Consider the following 23,621-nt stretch of genomic DNA (forward strand, 5'->3'; position numbering starts at 1 on the left):
ACCTGGGTTCGCTTCCTGGCTGCCCCTGAATTTGCTACAATACGTTTGAGCTCTCACACTGAGCATCCTAGCTTGACAACTAAAATGTATCTCATGCTGCGACAGGCATGGGTGCAAGTCCATGAATTCTGGGATGGCATCCAGCACTTTATCTGTGCCCCCATCCATAGGGTTAGTGGTAGTGTCGGGAAGGGCATCTGATATGAAATTTTGCTAAATCAGTATGTGGATTGACAAGACCATACTGGATCAGTCAAGGCCCACGTTAACAACGGCCACTATTGGTGCTATACCCTCACATGGTACCGATGGAAACTATAAAATCCATTGGGGCGACCCCTGAAAAACGGGGAACAAGCCGAAAGAAGAAGATTGCAAGATAATGAACCTCAAACTGCTGTATTGGATGTCCTTCTGTTGGCCAGTGAAGACAGTTTGTACGGGGCCGCCTCAATGTGTCCAAAGAGTTGAATGTGAAGTAGGGCATTGCTGAAACAGAATGTACTCACTTAGCAAAACATTCCAACATTCCTTGGATGAATGTTTGTTTTACAAAAAAGGAAAACATCATCATCCATGAGTGTCACTGACATTAATCATGGTAAAAAAAAGAAAGAAAAGAAGCTATGTCAACTAACTTGAGAATAAACCAATATTGAAACACAAATCTTGTAATCTTGCACAGAAATAATAGGCTTTCAGCTCTCTAGCTATAGGTATTTTACAGTCTCTTTGAAATGACCACTGCGTCAGGGTCCAACTGAAACGTGTAGGAAGAAATGGAGCAAAGAGAGACACATCTGACAACCTCTACTTCACTATAATTTGCTACTGTTGTGTTTTTTCTCTGTCAACAGTCTGGCTGTCATACCATTACCAAAGTACATTCATGCCAGCTCTTTAGTGGGAAGATTCAGTTGTAGCTGGGCGAGATGATTCACTATTTCCAGGCAGAAGTTCCTGTTTTTTTCTGTCCATTCTGGAGGAACTAATCAGCCAGTCATTATAAATAAATACGTCTGACACTGATGAAGATAACATCTGTACAACTAAGTATTGTATCTGTAACAGCATCCCTTGGACATAGTCCTCTTATTCTGTTATTCCTTTTTGGTGCCCTGTTAAGTGTAGAATGAGACAAGACAGGCAACGTCTATACTTGTTCCCTCGCATGAATGTGAGGAGCTTTGGCCCTTATGGAAGGCTCCGCCACTGTGAGGAAGATTGAGAGCGACATTCCCACTGCCTGTCCTCGATGCCAGGCTCCTGTGCAAGCTCTGCTGTGTGTTTGCTCCGTGACCAGGGTTATTACTTGGAACGAGGATGCGAGATGAAGTTTTCCCATGACCGCATGTCAAATAACAACCTACAGGAGCTAATAATAGGATTGCACATAGGAGGTCAGACACTGTTTTTATCAGGAGTCTGCTCTAACCATCTCCTCCCACACACACACACAGATAGATATGTAGAGACGTGTTACCACAGGCCAAGCACTGGGATGCTTTGGTAGAACTGACATCTGTCTGCCTCAGGGCAATATTGCTGTGCCCCCCACCCCCCCAGTGGTGGGTTATGGAAATCCCTCAATCGATAGTAGAGAGAGGACAAATACATGGAGAGGATTACCCCCCCCCCGCCTCCCTGACCAAACGTGACAGATGTGTGGTGGCTACACATCATAGTAGTCCTGACGCACTTTAATCAAGTAAGTTACTCCGTGAGATAAAGCAGACACAAACAGAGCAGCTTTGCACCCGTGGCAGAGGGCACAGCTCAGTCCTATATATCCATGACTGGCACGTCATGACTTGCTGAATTTTCCCTTGTTAAAATCGTTTTGATGTATGGAGTCCCGTGACCCAAAGCTGGCTGAATTTATGCAGGGGGAGATACTGTATCTTTGCCTGGATGTTAGTGATGGTTGCATCATCCGTAGCTATTCATATGCATCGGTTGCTTCATATGCATTATGAACATGTGTGCTGGTGCCTTTTGGGAAGATCTGCATTACTGGTTGTTTCAATTTCTCTGAACTGAAAAAAGAGGATGGGATTTTTGGTATGCTTGTGAAAGATAGAACACATGATTTGGCAATTAACACAATTATTATTCTTGGAAAGTTATTTTTCCATAAGAACAGATCCCTGAAAACGCAGCCAAACTTCTTCATATTTCAAAGGGAACTGTGTCATTATTTCTCATCACTGCGGTTAATAGAGAAGAAGGGTGCTGTGGAACTCTGACCTGACAGATGAACTTGAACTTGCAGAGAACCCCTCCCCTCCCTCTCACTTACATGTTAAATTTTATTTATTTAATGTTCTTTATTTTCTTTACTTTTATTTCCCCCCTCTTGCTTTTGTTTTGGGTTGCATGTAGAATTTAAACATGTCAATAAAAAAACGTGTCAATGAAAAAAAAAGTAAAAAAACAAAACAAATTATGAACATATGTTCCACTTCCAGTGTGGGAAGATAGCGGTGCAAATTCACGTTTGCAGTGGCCTCACCCAGTACCGTCCATGCAGTGTCTTTGTCCACGTCTGCGTCTAATTTGTCTTCGTTTGATGGCTGGGAGAGCTGGCGCTGGATCGGCTGGGAGAGCTTGGTCTGCTGCATCCTGTGGGCCCAGGGACCACGGTCCTGCCTGGAGCTGTGCCCTAAGAGGTAACACTGAGGGCGGTCTGACAGGACGCGGAAGCGGGGTAGGCTAAGCTAACTGCTAGCCCATGCAGACCGGCAGTTTGATAATACCAAGGGCGGTCTGGCGGCGGCCTCACCTAGCATTGACTGTGTTTTTAGTGTCGTCGTGGAGTGTGGGGACACATGTCGAAGGTGACTGGCTGGGAGAGCTAGTCTTGGATTGGCTGAGGGAGCTTGGTCTGCTGCGTCCTGTGGGCCTAAGGACCACGGCTCTGACCGGAGCTGTGCCCGAAGAGGAAACATTGAGGGCGGTCTGACAGGATGTGGAAGTGGAGCAGGCTAAGCTAACTGCTAGCCCATATAGACCGGCAGTTCCGACAGTCATCCTGGCTGGTTTTCGTTCTCCTGGACAGTGATTTATTTATTTATTTAGCGATGTTGAATATGGAGCTGCCAGGGAAGAGGAAAAGAGGAAGGCCAAAGAGGAGGTTTATGGATGTGGTGAGGGAGGACATGCAGGTGGCTGGTGTGACAGAAGATGCAGATGACAGGAAGAATGGAAACGGATGATCCGCTGTGGTGACCCCTAACGGGAGCAGCCGAAAGTAGTAGTAGTAGAACTGTGTTAGTTTGAATATAGTATGTGTTCTTGAAGTTTGTGGATATGTGTTTCTATCTTTGTGTTGCACTGCAACACAAAGACAACGTGTCTGGAGGAAACGATGTTTCATTTCATGTGCGCAAGTGCATGAAATGAAATGACAAAGTGTTTCTGATTCTAAACTGTTTCTGTTAATATTTTGGCTTTGGATTCGCCCACTCTCCCAGTGTTCCTCCCTTACTGAGACACAAGGAGACCTGAAAGTCTGTATTAATATAGCCTTGCAGGGACAAAAAAATTCCAAAATCCTATTTCTCTAAATATAAACCTTTAAATTTGCCCTAATCTTAACCCTAAAATAACTCCAAAACGGGGCTCCGGGTAGCATAGCGGTTTTTTCCGTTGCCTACCAACATGGGGATCCCGGTTCGAATCCCCATGTTACCTCCGGCTTGGTCGGGTGTGGAGTTGGGCGTGGAGCAGCTGTGCTGCTTGGGCCCCTAAAATGAAGTTGGCACTAAATATGGAAGGGTACATCAAACGTGTTCAGGGACAGGTTTTCCTAATTCATACACAGCGGTCCCAGACTGGCTTGTCTCGTGTGACATGCTCCTTTTCATGCTCAGTGTTTTGTTTGCATTTTCTATGTTGTTTGACCCCTTTACACTCCCAGTGTTCGGTTCTTCTTGCCTTTTTTTTTTGCCACACAGATGTAATGTTATTCATAGTCTAACAGGGATATCATAGCGGCATACGCTAACATTGGTTTTCATGCTGTATTGTAGCACTAGCACTTCAGATAAATCTCAGCCCATTTGAAACAGAAACTCCGATTTAGCTTCTCCCCAAGAAAACTTCCGTTGCTCATTTCTTCTGTTTCTGCGTGAGTGGTGAAGTAGCCGGGCCACTGCAGAGGCCGGTCAATAGTCTTCACTGTTAATGCTTTGTGACCAGTGGGCCGCCAGAGGGTATCAGTGGCATCGGGAGAGGAACGTGGCGGAGGATGCGCCAGTCAAAATATTGTGATGTTCCCTAGCACGTCATGGTGCACGTGTCAGTCTCCAAACACCACCGCTGTCTTCCCGGGGGTGGGGAAAGGCTTATATGTACATCAAAGCCCATGAAAACCTCCGGAAAAACATGAAACTACACTGACCTTGGACTCTCTCTCTCTCTCTCTCGGGGTGTGTATGTATGTTTTTTTCTAGTCACACTTCTAAAAGACCCATTGACCTGTAAGGATTATAAACTTACCTTTTTTTGGGTACCTCGGACATTTTTTTGTTTTTTGGTCTCCATTAGGTAAAGGGTTATTTCTGGGTTAGGTGTAAGGCTGGCATTGTGGTTGGGCTTGGATCTAGTATTAAAGATAGGCATTAGAATTATGGTTGGTGGTTAAGGTTAAGTTTAAAATTGCGGTGTTTTGTGTAACAATATATGTTATTTCTCAGTGGAACTTTTGAGGTTAATGTTTGTTCCTAGTAGGAAGCTTGAGTGTGTGACACCGTTGGTTGTTATGTTCTTGGCGCGAGCGGCGTTGTATTCTTGATGATTGCAGTAAATTAGTTAATTTTACATTCGGTCTCTGTCTTATTAATAGAAACAAACCTATTGAAACACGGTGGCAGTGGTATGAACCTGGAAGCCATGGTTGGAAGTGCAACGATCGCCTTTGAGAAAACGAAGTTAGCAAGTGCAACCAGATGCTAGCTAGGACAAGCTAATTACTCCCCGCCAGTCGGAGAAGTTGGAGTCAGAGCGCGTGAGTAGCTAACGTCACCATAACAACCATGGAGAGCGCATTGAAACCTCCGGGAAAGATTGACTTTGAGGAAGGTAATCTAGCCCTTACCTGGAAAAGATGGAGGGAGGAATTCACGTTATATATGGATCTTACAATGGAGGGAAAGGAAGAGACTGTTGAAGTGAAATTGCTGTACTATTTGATCGGGGGAAATGGGAGAGAGATATGTGAAACACTTGGGGTTGGTAGTACAAGAGACAACCTTTTTGTGGAAGAAGTACTCACGATATTAACTGCATTTTGTGACCCTAAGAAAAATGAAACAATTGAGAGATATAACTTTTTCACACGTAGTCAGGGGCAGGATGAGAGTTTTGACGAATATATCACTGAGTTAAGAACCCTGGCTGTTACATGCAACTTTGGAAATATCACAGACTCTTTTATCGGGGATGGGATAGTGTGTGGGACATGGGACTCTCGTCTGAGGGAACATTTACTCAGAGAGACAGATCTGACTTTGGACAAATGCATGCAGATTGGAAGAGCAGCAGAGCTCTCCAGACAAAGAGCCAAGGCCATAGAGGCTCAGAATGCACAAGCAGTCCATGCAGTGTCACAAAAAGACAGACCAAGACGGATAGACCCCAGTTAGGGAATGAACACTATCCAATGCAGATACTGTGGGCAGAGACATGAGAGGGAAAAAAAGAAATGCCCTGCATATGGGAAAACGTGCAAGGGTTGTGGGTAAAACAATCACTTTGCCACAGTCTGGAAAAGGATGAGGTCGGTTAAGAGAAAACGGGGTCCTATCAATGGAACATGCTGCAGAAGAGTCAGAAAGTGAGGGAGATGTGCTGTGCACAACGTTAAGCCCAGGGTCAGAGACTGTCAATATGGTTCAGAAGACAACCACAGAACCTGGCACTGCGCTGTATGCAACCATGCTGCTGAACAGAAAACCAATCAGATTTCAGCTGGACTGTGGTGCGAGTTGCAACGTCATCCCTGTAAGCCTCACACAGGGCAGGCACCTAGAGACATGCAGCTGGGTGTTGGTGATGTACAATAAGAGCACCCTCATGCCACGCGGGAAGTGCACACTGACGGTGACTAATCCATGCAACAAGAAGTCATACAGGGTGGAGTTCATTGTGGTTGACAAAGACATACACAGACCCATCCTAGGCAGTAGAGCTATCCAAGCAATGAAGTTGATCACAGTACAACACCATAACATACTGGCAGTCGAGACATCAGGGGTTTGGTCAGAGGAGCAGATGAAAAAGGAATACACCAATGTTTTCCATGGAGATGGGGTCCTGCCAGGCAAGCTGGAGGTGGACGAGCACATAGAGCCGGTACAGCTACCGAAGAGAAGGGTTCCAGTGGCACTATACGACCCACTAAAAGACGAGCTCGCCAGTCTACAGCAGAGAGGGATCATATGTCCAGTTGAAAGAAGTACGGACTGGATCAGTAGCCTACTGGTGGTGTGCAAGCCATCTGGGAAATTGAAAGTATGCATAGACCCAAAGCCACTAAACACAGCACTCGAGGAGCCACTGCCCACAATGGACGACATGCTGCCAGATTTGAACAGGGCACGTGTCTTCTCTGTGGTTGATGTCAAGAATGGGTTCTGGCATGTTGAACTGGATGAGAAATCCAGCTAATTTACAACCTTCTCCACGCCTATGGAGCACTACAGGTGGCTACGCATGCCAGTGGGGGTCAGCCCAGCACCAGAGATCTTCCAGAGGAAACTGAACCAAGCGATGGACTGTCTCCCTGGGGTCAAGATCATTGCAGATGATATTCTAATTGTGGGAGAAGGAGAGAACAACAAAGAGGCTATACAAGACCATAATATGAAACCGAGGAGACTAAGATGCAGGAACCTCAATGTTAAGCTGAACTCAGATAAACTGCAGCTCAGACTTAAAGAGGTGCTCTACATAGGCCACATACTGTCATCAGATGGGTTGAAGGTGGACCCAGGGAAGGTAGCAACGATCAAAGAGATGCCTCACCCTACAGATGTAAAAGGGGTACAGCGTTTTCTCAGCATGGTTAATGACCTAGCAAAGTTTTGTGACCATGCATCCAACCTCTGTGAACCACTGCGAGAGCTGACACACAAAAATGTCTTATGGGAATGGACAGACAGACACACAGGTATTCGAAAAAATCAAGGAAATAATCTCACAGACTGCAGTACTGAAATACTACAACCCAGCGGAGCAGCTTGTGTTGCAGTGTGATGCCTCAGAGAGTGGGCTAGGAGCTGCCTTAATGCAGCTGGGACAACCGATCGCATATGCCAGCAGGGCCCTTACCGAGACAGAAAAAGGCTATGCTCAGATTGAAAAGGAGCTACTGGCAGTGCTTTTTGGGATGGAGAGATTTCATCCGTTCACCTAGGGGAGGCCTGTAGAGGTGCAGTCCGACCATAAGCCACTCTAGAGCATAATGACCAAACCACTGCTCAGTGCACCTAAAAGACTGCAGCGCATGTTGATGGGCCTGCAGGGATATGAAGTCAGACTCCGATACTGCCCAGGGAAACATTTAATGCTGGCTGACACCCTGAGCAGGGTGTATCTCAGACCAGAGACTCTGCGGAGGTGGAAGTAGTGCATCATGTTGATTGATTCTATCTGCCAGTGTCAGGCGAGAGGCTCCGGTCCCTACAGCGCGCTAGAGAGTTGGACACAGACCTGCAGATGCTGAAGATGGTGATTCAGCACGGGTGGCTGGCAGTGAAAGAAGAGGTGCCCTTGGCAGTGATCACGTATTTCTGCGACAGAGACAAACTTAGTGTGCAGAATGGGGTTATCTTCAGGGGAGAGCGAGTTATTGTGCCTGCGGCCCTTCAGTCTGAGATAATGCAGAGAATACACTCTTCCCACATAGGAGTTGATGGATGTCTGAGACGGGCCTGGGAGTGTGTCTACTGGCCTGGCATGAATGCACAGCTGAAAACCTACATGGGACAGTGCAGCCCATGCAGTGCTTGGGGTGTAAAGCAGCAAAAGGAGACCTTGAGGCCCCAAAACGTCCCTGGGAGAAGGTAGGGACCAATCTGTTTTCATTTAGTGACAGAGAATACTTGATCACCGTGGATTATCTCTCAAACTTCTGGGAAGTGAATCAGTTGGAGAAAGATACACAGTGATTCGGAAGCTGAAATCACACTTTGCCAGATACGGTATACCTGACGCTGTGTACTCAGACACCGGCCCTTAGTACACATCAGACGAGTTTAAACACTTCAGCAAGGACTGGGACTTCAAACAAAAAACGTACTCTCCATGCTAGCCGCAGAGTAATGGAAAAGTGGAGTCGGCAGTGAAAACAGCCAAGACTGATGGCCAAAGCAAAGAGGGCAGGGGCTGATCCTTATCTAGCCTTGCTAGACCACCGTAATACCCCATCACATTCACAGACAACAGCCCCGCAATGGTGCTCATGGGAAGACGCACAAAGACACTGCTGCTGATGAGTGAGATGCTGTTGAGACCTAGAACAACCACGCATCATGAGGCAGTCAAAGAAAACCAAAAACAACAGGCAAAGTACTACAACACCTCAGCCAAGGACCTCACAGAGCTGCACCGTAATGACAAGGTGAGGGTCCAGCCACTGACAGGGCCTAGACACTGGTGGCAGAGAGCGACAGAACTCAGACCAGTGGAGCAAAGGTCATATGAGGTGAGAACAGAGCAAGGCCAGGTTTTTTTTTAGGAGGAACAAGAGACACCTAAAGGAGAGCAAGGAAATAGAGTAAAACTTCCCCGCAGCAGAGGAATGTGTGGAAGCTGAGGAACAGGCCGCAGAGCAGGCAGAAGAAACACCGATAAACATGGAAATGGAAACTCAAATGGGGGGCTCAGATGGGCCAGTACCGCCAGATGTAGCCCACACTCCTCGCTCTAGGTCTGGTCGACCTTTGAGGAGACCAGCACACCTGAAAGACTTTTTGAGTCAGTTGACACAAGGGCGGCACACATTCAGTTCAGGGACAGTGTCTAAGGAGTTCATGGGGACACTTGGGGAAAAAAAAACAAATACATAAGGGACTTTATGTTAATTAATGTTATGTTTGGAAAAAAAAGGAAATGTAACAATATATGTTATTTCTCAGTGGAACTTTTGAGGTTAATGTTTGTTTCTATTAGGAAGTTTGAGTGTGGGACACCGTTTTTTGTTGTTATGTGCTTGGCACGAGCGGTGTTGTATTCTTGATGATTGCAGTAAAGAACTTTACATTCGATCTCTGTCATATTTATAGAAACAAACATATTGAAACATTTTGGGGTTTTTTTTCCCCTCCTTTTTTCTCCCCAATTGTATCAATTACCCCACTCTTCCGAGCTGTCCCGGTCGCCGCTCCCCCCCCTCTGCCGATCCGGGGAGGGCTGCAGAGTACCACATGCCTCCTCCGATACACGTGGATTCGCCAGCCGCTTCTTTTCACCTGACAGTGAGGAGTTTCGCCAGGGGGACGTAGCGCGTGGGAGGATCACGGCATTTTCCCCAGTTCCCCCTCCACCCTGAACAGGCTCCCTGACCGACTAGAGGAGGCGCTAGTGCAGCGACCAGGACACATACTCACATCCGGCTTCCCACCCGCAAACACGGCCAATTGTGTCTGCAGGGACGCCTGACCAAGCAGAAGGTAACGCGGGGATTCGAACCAGCGATCCCCGTGTTGGTAGGCAACAGAATAGACTGCTATGCTATGCGGACGCCGTTACAGATATTCTTTAGGTAATTCAAGAATATCTGTAGGTAATTCACAAGTGAATTCTCTCTCGCTCTCTCTCTCTCTCTCTCTCTACTGCATGCTGGGAGGTTGGGTGTGTGAGCATGAGTGAGGGTGGTGAATGTGAGATTGGCACGGAGGTTGAATTGTATGCTGTATGTTTTTTCAGATTTTCCCCTGTAGTCTTCGTTTGTTCTATGTGCATATGTGTATGTAAGCTTTCTTAATACCTTTTACCGAGTGTGAAGTGGTTTTGTCAGTGGTTTTCAGGAGGAATGGTGTCTTCCAAGACACATCCCCAATTCATCCATCACGGGATACAGATTGTCCCACTGGAGCCCAGTGTGGCGGTGGAGGAGAGTTTGTTGGCCGTGGGAGAGCAAGTTGGAAATGGCAATCTACTGTTTGCTTCCAGGATGAACAAGGCTGTGGTGAGATTTTTTTTTTTTGTGAAGGAGGAGTGTCATGTTAGTGAGATGATTGAGAGTGGTGTAGTTATCAGGGATATTTATAGTGCTGTTTCCCCATTATCGGTTCCCTTTACCAGAATCACAGTGTCGGGTGTTCCGCCATTTATGTCCAACGCGCCGTTGGAAAATAAGCTGCGGAATTTGCCAGTGCTTTCAAAACTGCCAGTCTCAGATGTACAGATCCTGCAGGAGACATATGTTTTTGGACTCTCCAACACATAGTTTGGGGGGGTCTTTTAGAGTTAAACACGGTTATGGCTCGTACATGGTGTATGTAACTTCCCTCCAGTTAAATCACGAACGCATGGCGTTCTTTGGGTTACAGGCATTTATTTTGCATATCCATGCCGTCAAACATGCCTTGAGAACTAGATAAATAAAATACACAAAACAAAATTAATCTGATATAATATTCTCAGAGAATAACCATTAAAACAGGTATCACAAACACAAAATATAGCTTATATAACCCATCAACTTTGAAGGCTATAAGCTGCTAAACTGCCAGGTAATGAGCTTGCTAAACATTCACTGAAACATGGATGGGATCATGTTGCTATCACGTGAACGCCATTTAGCATATTAGCCTTTAGCATATCCAATAGCTACAAGCATGTAGAAACATGCACATAAACTTGCATGCCTCATTAGCCGTGTTAAATCAAGGAGGTAAGAAAAGAAGCCTTACAATAACAACCTGACCCCACTGCAACACAAGAACAGCGACCAGTCTAATAGTTCCGCTATGGAACTATTAGACTGGTCTTTTAACATATGTTCTTAAGGGTTTGCGGTGGTGTAGCGGCTCTGTCGATGCAGTTGCCCACTGGGGATCAGGGTTCGCGCCTCGGTCTCGTCAGACCGACTATGGCCGGACTCGATTGGCAACGCTCTCTTCGGGAGGGGGGCGGAGTCGGCTTGTGTTCGTCACATGAATGCGTCTCTGTGTGTGTCGGAAAAAGCTGTGGTTCGGCCTGGAATCGCCTTGTCACGCAAGTGGTGAGGCATCTCCTTCGAGACTGCTGGCCGGAGAGACGCAGTTGGCGCATGCATACAGTAGGAGGGTGGGTGTTTGAACTAGAATAGGGAGCGATTGGGGGAAAAATCAGAAATAAATTTAGAAGAAACGTATGTGTGTTCTTGGTTATATTGATGTTGATTAACACAAAATATTATTTTTTCCAAGATATAAATTGTTCTTATATTTAACTCAAAATTATTAAATGAACTTAACTGTATATAACTGACTCTGATGACCGCTACAGCGTATGCTAGTTCGGAGCAGTTGAAATGTTTTGAGTGTGGTAATGTCAGCCAAAAGTGGTTCACATAGACAGCAAGCGGAGGCAGACACCGCCGATGCTAACATCCCACACCCAGATAATATCTCTGAGGCGGGGAGAGGAGAACAGAGTCAGTCGGAGGAACAGCCTGCTCCACTGGTTTAGATGAGGAAATAGGCTCCCAGCCTATGGCATCGGAGCTGGGGGCAGAGGTTGCAGAAACACTTGCAGCTGAACAGGTGGCTGCAGCTCGGCAGGGACTGAGGATGTGTTCTACGGTGAGGGGCAGAGTGTGAAGAGTGGAGGTAGGCCTACTGAAGGCGGAATACTGAGTGTAAAGGAGATTCCCAGTAGACAGATTACAGGTGAGGCTGAGGATATGGATTGTGATTTGGAGTCTGATGGTGTGTCAGTTGGTGAAACATCATACCCTCAACACAGATCTGTATTCTCTAGAAGACATAATTTTTCCTTGTTTTTTGGATGAAACTTTTGGTAAGTCAGTAAAAGATTATTTCAGTAATATAGGGAAGTTCATTAGGACCGTTGGTCATCTGTAAAAGCTGGTTGGTTTTGAGCTACTTGATGAGAAAAAAACGTTTTTGCCTTAAACACATCACAGCCTTGAGAAAGGTAGCAAAGGGGAAAACTTAAGAAGGACAAAAGTTGTGAAATATGATCAAGCATCACAGGGTACTTCATTCTTTTTTTCTGGTTCATGCCAGTCTGTTTCTGTCTCTATCTTTTTCTCTGTTCTACCCATCTTATGCAGGGATTAGATCTCTTAACATTAATGGTGGGATGGACAGATGTAAGAGGGCTATAGTGGCTGAGGTTGTGAAGCCGAAAAAGATGGATGTGGTTTTTCTGCAGGAAACTCCTAATGGCCAAACTAATGAGATAAACTGGGGGTGGTGGTGGGAGAGGTCATATACACTCAGCCATGGCACCAATTTCAGTATGTGTGTGTGTGGGGGGGGGGGTAGCAGTGTTGCTAGCTAAAAGAACCAATCCAAGAATTTTATCATCTGTGGAGTTAGTTAAGGGGAGGTGTCTGACTGTAAGGGTAGAAATTGAAAGGTGCCCTTTTCTGCTTGGTCCATGTATATGCCCCAATTCAGGGGGCTAACAGATTAGCCTTTCTCAGTCTGTCAAGGGGTGAGCTGCAGAAGTATGGTCAGGAGCAGCTGATCATAGGTGGGGATTGGAACTGCCCCATTGATTTCACCATGGACAAGACAAGTGAACCACACATTTAGTCATCTGGTAGCTTAGGCAGAGTAGTTACTCAGATTTGCTATATGCATAGAGGTTGAAACACCCCACTGCTAGACAGTACACGTGGGTCAGGGTGAGCAATAACAGGATGAGTGCACTCAGGTTAGATAGGTTCAACATTTCAAAGTCACTTGTATCCAGTCTAGTTGGTAGCTCCATTATTCCAGTTGGCGTCATTGGTTATCATCTTATCACTAAATTTGATAATTTTTCCGGGGCAAAAAGTTAGGTCATATTAGCATTTCAACAACACGTTGCTGCAGGATTGCATTTTCTCTCAGAGCTTTGAACAGTTTTGGGTCTGCTGGCAAAGTAAAAAAGCTAATTTTGATTTGCTGAGGCAGTGATGGTAAGTGCGCAAGGCACAGATTCACATCTTCTGTCAGCAGTATACATCTCACTCCACTGTTAGGATTAAAGCAGCAGTTCAGGAGCTGGAGGACAGTATTAAGAACATTGAGTATGCTATGAACAGTAATCCAGACTTTGCTGCTGATGGCCTGCTGCAAGAAAAAGACTGGAGCTCAGGACTTTCATGCAGGGGAGTGAAAGGAGCCCTCGTTAGGTCTCATTTCCTCAACATCAAAGACATGAATACTCCAAGCTCTCTGTCCTTCAGTTTGGAGAAGGCTGTTGCCAGGAGCAAGCTGATGACATCCCTAAAGCTCCCCAGTGGCAGAGTGATGACTGATCTGAAGGAAATGAGGAGTCATGCTGTGGCTTTCTACATTTCTCTCTTTGGAGTAGAGGAGTATGATCAAGACAGTGCTGCAGAGCTGCTAGAGGGGCTTCCTCAGCTCAGTCCCAAGGAAAAGGCAGACCTGGACAGAGAACTCAGCTTGGAAGTGTTGACTGTTGGTTAAATGGCTTCAGGACGGGCTCCAGGAATATATGGGCTTATCACTGACTTTTACAAGTGTTTCTGGTGTTCTGTTGGACCTGACCTATATGAAGTACTCTTGGGAGTGCTTCCATGCAGGGATGATGCATGTCTCTTGTAAGAGGGACGTTCTCTACTTGCTCCCTAAAAAAGGAAGATTTGGCTTTGCTGAAAAACTGGAGACCAGTGGCCCTTTTATGCTCGGACTTTAAAGTGCTTTCCAGAGCACTGTCATACAGACTGACTATCTGGATATACTTGTTTATATGGACCAAACATACTGTGTACCTTTCAAAACAATAATGGACAATCTTTTTCTTTTCCGAGACATGACTGACCTATGTAAACTTTATGATCTTGACATTGGTATTCTCTCCTTAGATCAAGAAAAAGCATTTGACAGGGTGGACCATGGTTGTTTTCAGTACTTAAGGCTTTTGGTTTTGGTGACCATTTTGTATCATGGGTGGAGTTGTTGTACAGTGGTTCTGAGTGTTTGGTGAAGGTTGGGGAAGGGTTGAGGCAGCTAATCCCTGTGCAGAGGGGGGATAAGGCGGAGTTGTCCCATCTCAGGGCAGCTTTACAGTCTGGCTATTGAACCTTTGCTGTGCAGGCTGAGAAGCCGTCTCAGCAGTCTTTCACTGTTAGGCACACAACACAACCTACCTTTGATATTTTCTGCCCACGCACATGATTTAAATTTGTTTGTTAGGGATCAGGGGGGCATGGATGCACTACAAGACAGTCTGGGCTTATATCAGCAGGCTTCATCAGCAAAAGTGAACTGGGCAAAGAGTGACCCTTACAGGTAGGACAGTGGCAAGAGAGAGCAACACCCAGTCTGTGTGCAGTGGGGGAGAAGAGGAATGAAGGTGTTGGGGATATTTTTAGGCACAAAGGATTATCGAAAAGCAGAATTGGGAGGGTGGGATGGAGAAAGTGTGTGCCAAGTTGTCTAAATGGAAATGGTTGCTACCCCAGCTGTCATATAGGGGTTGAGTTTTGGTTGCCAATAACTTGGTTGCCTCGACACTGTGGCACAGACTGATTGTTCTACTTCCACCAAGAGGCCTGCTTGAAGACATTCAGCGGGCCATAGTGGACTTTTTCTGGTCAGGGCAGCACTGGATCCGAGCCCCTGCCTTATGCTTGCCAGTGGAAGAAGGAGGACAGGGTTTTGTGGACATTAACTCTCAAGTGATGATCTTTAGGCTGAAGACTGCACAGAGACTGCTTTACCACTGTGGTGTGTGGTGGCTAGATTCAGCCAAGCTCATCCTGCGGCCAGCTGGTCATTTGGGATACAGTAAGCAACTGTTTCTGCCGAGGCTGGGGGAGGCAGATCTCACAGACCTCTTGCCTTTCTATGCCTCTCTCCTTGATTCATGGAAATCCTGAAGGCCTCCAGGGAGCCTGTTGATATGGCTGGTCTGTGGCTGTTTGAGGAGCCACTGTTTTGCAACAGCTTCATTCAGGCTTGGACCCTGTCCTCAGCCAGCATAACATCTTCTCTGAAGGAGGCTGGATGTGTGAAGCTGGGACATCTGCTGATGCCTGCAGGGACCCTGCAACAATGCACTAAAATCAGACCCAGGTTGTTGAGTCATGTTATTGAGGATGTGTGTGCATCATTTCCAGAGTACCTGAGGACATTTATGATGGAGAACCGTGAGCCAGCTGGCCAGTGGGAGGAGGATGTGGAATATAGCTTTCCACAGTTGACTGTCTCCCCTAATGTGGAGGAGTGGCAGGAGGTGGAGGGCCGACTCCTTTCTTTGACCACCCCACAGCTGGGTAAGTTTGAGGACCTGGGAAAAAAGGCAACTTATCCTGTGTGTGAAGGTGAGGCACTTTCAGTCTATGCTGGCCATGAAAGCGTCGAGGTAGTCTGAGTTTTTTGGCTCAGGCGTGTCCCTGAAAGGCTGCTGGCGGTCCCTCTACAAGCTACCGGTTGAAAAATGATCAGCTGACCTCCAGTGATGGATTGTGCATGGGGCAATAACCATGAACAGACACAGAGTCTACCTGGATCCTGATCACAGGGAGGCGTGTCTTTTTTGTTAAGTTTGAAACTCTAACACATTTATTTGTCCAGTGTCCTAGATTGGTGTGTGTGTATGAGTTGTTAAAGGGTTGGTTTTTTTGGCTTGGGGGAGGCTTTTTCTTTTCAATTGTTTGTATAAGGCCCCAAATACCTAGCCAGGAAGAAAGGTACGCACACTTATAAATTTCATATCATCTACTGCCAAATTAGCCATCTGGCTGAGCCGTAAGAACAGGACCCGGGCGGTGGGCTGTGTGAACTCTGTGCATGCCTACTACAAAATGGTAGGCTTTCAGCCTTAAATGGGCATAAAGGGGGAATATTGTGCTCAGTGGGTGATGATGAAGACCTTGGTTTCTTCTTCTAATTTGTATACGAGGGAAAATCCTGGCTGTATTGTTGGCTTATGTTTTATTTATTTAATTGTAGTGCTTAATAAAGGGTTTTGTGAAAGAAAACTCTCTCACTGTCTTGCCTCTCTCGCTCTCTCTCTTCCCTCTGTTTGTCCTTTCTGCGGGGTAATAGAAAAACATTTTCATCATCTTACAGAACGATTTGAAAACCTGTTTGTTGTTTTAAATACATTATTTGAAACACTCAATGAGACATCTTCTGAAACTTTTTAATTTTATGAGCTGGATTACAATAAGACACATAGATTTGAATAACAGCTGTTGGACTTCCTGTTGAGGGGGGCTCTATTCTACATTATTGAAATATCAATTTATATTATGAACAGGGGAAACAAAATGGAAGACAGAACAGGGATGGAAGTCATACCTTTTATTTGTTTCACTTTAATTCATCAACGGGTGTAACAGTGTGAGTTTTTAATTAGTTCCAGGATGAAGTAGTCTTTACAAATCTTTTTAGTTGAAATCTGCTTTAAATGTGTCTTAATTTTGTTGTCGCAGCGGTATAGATATTTGAGGTATATACGAGATAAACGTGCAGATATATTTGTATGGGCGGCACGGTGGCGCAGTGGTTGGCGCGGTCACCTCACAGTAAGAAGGTCCTGGGTTCGAGGCCCAGGGTAGTCCAACCTTGGAGGTCGTCCCGGGTCATCCTGTGTGGAGTTTGCATGTTCTCCCTGTGTCTGCGTGGGTTTCTTCCGGGGCTTCCGGTTTTCTCCCACAGTCCAAAGACATGTAGGTCAGGTGAATCGGCCATATTAAATTGTCCCTAGGTGTGAATGTGTGTGTGTGTGTGTGTGTGTGTGGGCCCTGGGACAGTCTGGTGGTCTGTCCAGGGTGTCTCCCCACCTGCCGCCCAATGACTGCTGAGATGGGTTCCAGCATCCCTGCAGCCCTGAGCGCAGGACAAGCGGTTTGGATAATGGAAGGATGGACTATAGACATCTGATGTTTATTGTCAGACAGTTGCAGTGATGCAGCTTTTGGTGCAGCTCCTGTACTGCCACTTGCTGAGCTGACAGCATTGTAGTTAACCCAACATCAAACTGGAATCTGTTTTTATTGTTCGTCACATTTGGCCACATGTTTCTCGTAGATTGTATTTGGGTATTTACACGATATTGTCATGGGTAGTTGAGAGCCCATTAAACATAATTAAATCCCTCCAGTCATTCTGGCAGTTCCAGTTAAAGGACATGGGAAACGTCTTTTCTATGCGCCGGAAAATATCCTGTTTGTGCGCTCAAGGCAATTGTTAAATCATCTTATTGAAGGAATAACAGATAACATCTGTGTTAGGTTCTTTCATGTTGTTGGTAGATAATACTCATTCACACCTCACATCAACAGTGTTAATTCTTCTATGTGTTGAGTGAGTTTTGTTGTCATTTTAGATTATTTTGAATTGTATGACTGCTGTTGAGAGTTGGCTGGGTTGTGTTGTTTTTCTATCAACATGCCTGTCATCAAGAGTTATATCACCCCCATTTTTTTATTGACGGTTTAGAAAGACTTTGTACCTTGGGGATGTTGCTGAGGTCTCTAATTTGAGGTCTGAGGACATAATTCTTAATGAACATTTATTGAATGAAGGCATGTTTACTACAAATGTGTGGTTTGTGTATTAATGTCATGCAAGGATTATGCCCACTTTATAGACTGCAGGAATGTCCCCGCCACATGGTGGTAGCACAATATCAAAGGGTTGTCATGTTGTCCTCATGAAATAAATATGGTTTTAAATAGTTATATAAACTATATGGTATATAGTTATTTGTTTTTTGTTATCCTGTTTCAATTTCTATCCTTCTCTCACTCAGACATGTGACTAATGTGGGGTTTTTTTACATGGTGATGGTGGTGATGGCTGTTCCAGTGGCATCTGGATACTGCTTGGCATCCTGCTCATCATATGCTTCATATATTTTATAATTCCATAATAATTCTGTTATCCTCTTTCAATGTTGTATTCTGTAGATTGTGTAAACGCAACATCCATTGCACATTGTCCGTCTTGGGAGAGAGGTCCCCCTCTCTGTTGCTCTCCCTGAGGTTTCTTCCTATTTTTTTCTCCCTGTTAAAGGGTTTTTTTTTTTTTTAGGGAGTTGTACCTTATCTGATACGAGGGTCTAAGGACAGGATGTTGCCCCGTGAGGCAAATTTGTAATTTTTGATATTGGGCTATACAGATAAAATCGATTGGCTTTTATTTCATAGTTCTCGGCTCCAGGCAAAGTAAGGAAGGGCCCCCTGTTGTCTAGAGCTGGGTCTGCTAGGAGTGGGGGAAGGTCTGGTTTAGAGAGTCTGAATACAGGTTTAGCAAGGCGGTGAGAAATGTTAGACTACTCTGAGAAACTTCAACAGCAGTTCTCAGAAAACGACTCGGCCTCTGCCTGGAAGGGCCTCAGACAGATCACCAAACTACAAATTGAAAGCCCCCCCCCCCCACACTCCAGTAATGACTTGCACCTGGCCAATGATCTGAATGATTACTATCGTCAATTTGAAAGATGATGGGACATTGCTGACACCATCCCCTGTGATTCCATCCACAAGCTCCTCCTGCCCCGCCTCAGTAGGAACATGGGCCTCTCTACAACTGCTTACATTAGAGGCACCCTCCTCCCCTACTACAATGATGACCATCTTCATCCTGGAGAGGGATGTTAACAGGGTGTTCAAGAGACAGAACCCTGGCAAAGCAACTGGACCCTCCACCCTGAAGCACTGTGCCGATCAGTTGTCTCCGGTGTTCATAGACATTTTTAACACCTCATTGGAGATATTCCACATATCAGCCTGCTTCAAGACCTCCAACATCATCCCTGCCCCCCCCCCCCAAAAAAATAGGACTCAATGACTACAGAATGACTCTTTGCCCTGACCTCTGTGGTAATGAAGACTTTTGAGTGCCTTGTTCTGTCCCACCTTAAAACTATCACTGACTGACCCACTCCTGGACCCCCTGCAGTTCACCTAAAGGGCCAACAGGTCTGTGGATAATGCAGTAAGCATGGCGCTCCACTTCATCCTCCAGCACCTGGACTCTGCAGGAACCTACACCAGGATCCTGTTTGTGGATTTCAGCTCTGCCTTCAACACCATCATCCCAGATCTGCTGCAGGACAAGTCCTCCAAGCTGCACGTGCCTGACTCCACCTCTAGGTGGATCACCAACTTCCTATCCAAAGCAACGTCCATCTGAGAGTTAATACAACACAAGCAAGGATCTCGTCAGGAGGCAGCAAAGCAACTAAGTGCCAAAAAACCAGGTTCAAGTCCAATAGGACATAGATGTTAACAAGCAGTGCACAAAGGCAATGCATAGGGTGCATAGAAGCGATTTTTTTTTAATAATACCTTCAGGTGTTGAGGTGTTCAAAAAAGAGCTGGGTTTTTAGCTTTTTCTCAAAGATGGAGAGGGACTGAATGGATCGAATGGAGTTTGGTAACTCGTTCCACCACTGGGGAACTACAGAAGAGAAGAAACTCTAACTAGTGACTTAGGGCCCCGTTGTGGCGGAAGTGCCAGGCGCCTTTCATTGGCAGAGTGTAGTGAGTGGGACTGAGTGTAGCCTCGAATGAGGGAGTTCAAATAGGCGGGAGCCTTTTTAATTGCTGTTTTGTAAGCGAGCATTAAGGTTTTGAATTTGATGCGGGCAACAACTGGGAGCCAGTGGAGGGATATGAACAGCAGGCTGACGTGCTATTTTGGGTTGGTTGAAGACCAGACGCACCGCCATGTTCTGGATCATTTGCAGAGATTTGAAAGTGCATGCAGGGAGGAGATCTGCCAGTAAAGCGTTGCAGTAGTCAATGCGAGATATAACAAGAGCCTATACCAGGAGTTGTGCTGCATGCTGAGACAGGTAGGGTCTAATTTTCCTGATGTTGTACAGGGCAAATCGGCACGACCAAGCAATTGAGGCCACTTGAACCTTAAAGGTTAGTTGGTCATCAATCATGACACCCAGGTTTCGGGCAGACTTTATGGGCATGGGTTGGTTTGATCTGAGCTGGAAATCGATCTGTTTTAAGAATGGACTGGCTGGGATGACAAGGAGCTCAGTCTTAGATAGGTTAAGCTGAAGGTGGTGTTCTTTCATCCATGCAGAGATATCAGCAAGGCATGACGATATCCGTGCCAAGACTGAGGTCTGACAGAAAGCGGTGCATGAAGCTGGGGAAACCTGTCTCTGTCATCAGCACCAGTTCCCCCCAAGGCTGTGCCCTTTCTCCTCTACTCTTCTTCTTGTATACAAATAGCTGCACCTCCAGTCACCAGTCAGTCAAGCTCCTGAAGTTTTCTGATGACATCACCTTCATAGGGCTCATCTCTGGTGGGGATGAGTCAGCCTACAGGTGGGAGATTAACCGTCTGGTGTCTTGGTGCAGCTAAAACAACTTGGAGCTCAATGCTCTAAAGACAGTGGAGAAATAGTTGTAGACTTCAGAAAGAACCCAGTCCCAAACACCCCCATCACCTTGTGTGGCTCTCCAGTTGACACTGGAATCCTTTCGCTTCCTGGGCACCATCATCACCCAAGACTTCAAGTGGGAGCTGAACATCAGTTCAACTTGCCAAAGCCAATGATGGTGCCCTTTTACACTGCTGTCATTGAGTCCTCCCTCACTTCCTCCATCACTATCTGGTGCACTGCTGCCATTACCAAGGACGAGGGCAGACGGCAGCGTATCATTTGCGCTGCTGAGGGTGATTGGCTGCAACCTGCTGTCCCTCCAGGACCTGTACGCATCAAGGACACTGAGGCAAGCAGGAAAAAAAATATGGTCAGTCCTTCCCACCTAAGCCATGGTCTCTTCAAAACACTCCCCTCTGGCAAGAAGCTAAGGTTTATAAAAACCAGAACCTCTTGCCATGAGAACAACTTCTTCAGTAGGCCTTTCCAACAAGCCCCCAGACAACCACAGATACTGACACTGCCTCCCACCCACCCCCTTTGACTCTCTCTCCATACCACACATGCTTACACAAACACAGTGCAAAATGTCTATCTGCCCTACTGTGCCCTCTGTATATGGATACTTTGTATAAAGACCACGCTACACTATAAATAACTCTTATTCTGTAAATAGCTTCTTATTTAAAATTCTCATTTAACATTTTGTAAAAAAAGAGTACTTGCCATATTCCAAGTGTTTCCTCGTTATTGCACCTTATTTTCTTATTTTATCTTGTGTGTATATATTATTCTTTTAACTTTTATATTTGCTATTTATTGTTAATTCTTCCTTCTTGCACCAACATGCCAAGACAAATTCCTTGTATGTTCTTGAACTACTTGGCAATAAATCTGATCCTGATTTTTTACTTCAGATCAGACCAGTCTGAAGCTGATGGTAGTTCTAACGTGTATGACATCAACCATCTAAAAGAAATTCTTGGACATGACATGTGATCTCATTTGTTATTCATCCACAACATGACAGGTTGTGGTACGACTTCTCGGATCTTTGGTGTAGGCAAAAACACTGCTTTCCAGAAACTTGTAAAAGGAGATCCCATCCTTTGGTCATATGCCAATGCGTTCACCATCCCAAACCAGACCACAGAAATGATTGCTGAATAAGGATGCCAAGTAATGGCTGTCCTCTTTGGTGGAAAGTGCACAGAGTCCCTTATAATATTACAACACATTCAGCAAGAAGGTTGTCTCTACTTCATCATTTAACACCAGAATGTCTGCCCCCAACTGAATATGTTACTAAACTTCATTGTCGCAGAATATACTACCAGATGATCCGGATGGGATGGGAAACGAAGAGGGTATGGAGGCCATGAACTGGGGGTGGAACCTGTAGGATAATTGGTCCGTCCCAGTTATGTCAAGAATGAACACTGCTCCAGACAGTCTCTTGAAGGTCATTCAGTGTAACTGTTCCAATGCCTGCAAGACACTCTGCTGCTCTTGTAGTAGATATGGACTACCATGTACTACTGCCCGTGGAACGTGCTAACATGAAAAATGTGACTATCTACTCAAAGAGTTTCTTCCAGAAGAGTCAGAGGATGATGATGAAGAATGCATGTTTAAAATGGGACCATGGATTTGTAAATCTGGTTTACTAGATTTTTGTTTTCAGATTGAATTTGTCAATAAATACTTAAACGCTTAACTGATGGTAATTTAATTTATTTCGACAGACTCTCTGGGCCCTAAAACCTATTTCAAAGTCACCTTTCTAAGCTGAATAATAATTGAGATATAGCCATTTTAAGCTCCAAACCTGAGGTACTGTGCCCATCGGTGGCGCTGTAATAATCACGTTTGCGGTTTGGCTCATATTTTAAGAACAGTGTGGCTTAGTCAAAATTCCTTCTTCATGTCAATCTCTCAAGTCATCTCCATCTTTGCTCTTCTCTAAAAATGTCAATTTATTTAACTTTTTCGCCACTTTCTTAAAAACGTTTTTTCAAAATCTTGTTAGAAACCGTTGGACCATTTTATTACAACTGTGTCGGGATCATCCACAGACTTCACCGATATTAAGTTGTTAACGAACTTTTAATGCCGATCCACAAGCCAACATTTTTTTTTTATCAAAATGGCTACGTACAGTAGATGTCTTGTATTTCGCAAAATGCATTGTCTGATTTTCACAAAACGTTTGGTGGACGATCTCCAAGTTTTGTACAAATACACCCCTAGGGGGCACTATAGCAATACACCGCTAGGGGGCACTGAAAATAAAATCGGAAAGTTTAAATTTCGTAGTTGCTCACCGTGTCATTTCTAACTCTTATCAAACTGTTGCTTTGATAACTTAATCAACGTGGCTGCCAGCAGCCAATCAAGATCCAGCAGCTTCTAATTTCCACCCTGAACGACCAATCAACATAAAAATTGACGTCATGAGGAAAGTGTACTAAACCTTGGAGCAAATGGCCTAAAGGTGGTGCTGCAACAAATATGTTTACGTTTAAGCCTCTGCATCAGAATTACTTGACCTACATTCAGAATTGTTTTATAACGGCTTCCTACATTACTCTTTCATCAATTTGCATCATAAATATGACCTTTTGCAAGTTAATCTTCCCTCCTTTTGACTGTCTGAAATACCTACTTTTATCAAAAAGTAGGTCATCTTTTTTTTTTTGTCAGATCTTGTGAAATTCAGGGGGAATCAACTGCAGACAATGCTTGCCAAAAGCTGTTCAACAAAATTTGGTATGTCAGACCATTTCAAAGAAATAGACAAATACATCATAACAACATTGTTTGAACTGAGAAAATAAGCTTCTTCTCTGGAAATAGTCAGTCATTACCAAACTTTGCATGTCATCACTTTTGCTTGTCTCCAATGTCCTGTTTATTGTTCCATTTATTTCTTGTTTTTTCTTTTGTGCGTGTGTGAGAGTGATGTGTGCAAGTGCTAGAAGCTGCTGTGAACTGGAGTCAAATGCCTCGTGTGCAGCAGCACACTGGGCAAATAAAGTTGATTCTGATTCTGATAAAGACAACGCTGC

The sequence above is a fragment of the Lampris incognitus genome, chromosome 11 (assembly GCF_029633865.1).
Source record: "Lampris incognitus isolate fLamInc1 chromosome 11, fLamInc1.hap2, whole genome shotgun sequence".
Classification (NCBI taxonomy): domain Eukaryota; kingdom Metazoa; phylum Chordata; class Actinopteri; order Lampriformes; family Lampridae; genus Lampris; species Lampris incognitus.